Genomic DNA, 1920 nt, shown 5'->3' on the forward strand with positions numbered 1-1920 from the left:
CCAGGATAACAGGTATTAAAGGCAAAAATAGACTTTATAAATCCTGATTAAGTAGACAATGAAGGACTTGGAGTGATGTCCTGATGTCTAAGGAACAGCATGGTTTGCCCTGGGCTCCAGTGCATGCTGATGCCACTTTCTGCTCTCTTTTCATCACAACATTTTTCAAGAGAGTAGAATCCAGGTTTCCTTTCATTTCTATTTTAGCCCATGGGGGGTGGGGAATCTCATTAGGGGAAAACTCCTTTTTTGGGTTTGATTTTGGACCCCCCCCCCCCGCTTTGGATTCTACACACAATTCCAAATGGATTAGAGAAACAAACAACTGATAGAGAAGAAAATCATTCAGATAGTAGACAACGGCCAGAGCTGCCTGCTGCTACCAGTTGGAAGCAAGCCAAGATATTTGATAAGAGGTAGTTCCCTGAATTAGGGATCCCTGAAGATGGAGACTGATGGGGATGAAGGGATTAGAGAGGGGGGTTTGGGGTAGGGGTTGGGAGGAAGGCCAGCAGAGAAGAAAGTAAGGAAAGCCGGCAGAGCTAAGAGGACGCAGACTGCTGAGCCAGCTTAAAGTCCCACCCCATCTCCCTGACTGTGGACTTTATACCAGATTGCACAATTACACCAACAAAGTGCAGCCTCTGTTGGAGAACCAGGCCAGAACTTTACCCTATGGGATCTTTGCTCTAGTGCCACCTGGAAATCCTCCCTGAGCTCAAAGCCTGCTGCTCTAGCATCAGAGCAAAGCTGATAAAGGCCAGCCAGCCATCCCAATAAGCATAGCTTCATTTGATATTATAAAGGTGACCACTGGCATGAAGCTGTGGATGAAGAAAGGAAAACTATCTGGAAGATGTTTTCGCCATCTCAAACTGGGGAGATTTCAACACAGAGAAGTGCCAAGCTACTTTCCATGCTAGAACAAAGCACTGTGGTTTTAGTTTCAAAGTTCAAGGCTATCTTCCATGAATGGGGAGAGGCAAAAAAAAAAAAGAGTGAAAAATGGTGTTCTCTCAGGTAGAACAATTTCCTTTCCAATGCTAGAACTCAGATGATTTTTTAAAATAAATTTATTTATTTATTTATTTACTTATTTACTTACTTACTTATTTGAGAGAGAGAGATGGGGAATGGGCAGAGGGGAGGGAGAGGGAAAGAATTGCAAGCCAATTCCATACTGAGTGCAGAGCCCAATAAGGGACTCCATCTCACAACCCTGAGATCATGACTTGAGCCAAAACCAAGAGTCAGATGCTTAACTGACTGAGCCACCTAGGCACTCCCATATGATTTTTAAATAGCACACCAGACCTCCTCATTATGTAAGACATGAATTTTCATCCTCAAAAAATATGTGTGTACCCTTTTACTCACCTTACATTTTATAGATAAGACAGCTTGAGTACTTGTAAAAAGGATGGGCTACAGCTTGTAGCTCTGCCAATATACTGTTGAAGGGAGCCCCTGGTTACTATCATTAGATCTATGGGTGGACCAGCCATTCTTCCGCAGCAGAGAGTTGGCTTTTGAGCACCATTTAAACTTTTGTCCATCCCTGTTTTACACACAAAGAGTTTCCTGGAAACATGGCTACACTCCAAAGATTTCAGAGTTGAATGCCTTCTAGACCTCCACTTTTCCAGTCACTTGGAATCACATGAGAAAGTAGATTTGACGGGATCCCTGGGTGACGCAGCAGTTTAGCGCCTGCCTTTGGCCCAGGGCGCGATCCTGGAGACCCGTGATCGAATCCCACGTCGGGCTCCTGATGCATGGAGCCTGCTTCTCCCTCTGCCTATGTCTCTGCCTCTCTCTCTCTCTCTCTCTCTCTGTGTGTGTGTGTGACTATCATAAATAAATAAAAATTAAAAAAAAAAAGAGAGAGAGAGAAAGTATATTTGAGGGGATCCCTGGGTG

This window comes from Vulpes vulpes, chromosome 6 (assembly GCF_048418805.1).
Source record: "Vulpes vulpes isolate BD-2025 chromosome 6, VulVul3, whole genome shotgun sequence".
Taxonomy (NCBI): Eukaryota; Metazoa; Chordata; class Mammalia; order Carnivora; family Canidae; genus Vulpes; species Vulpes vulpes.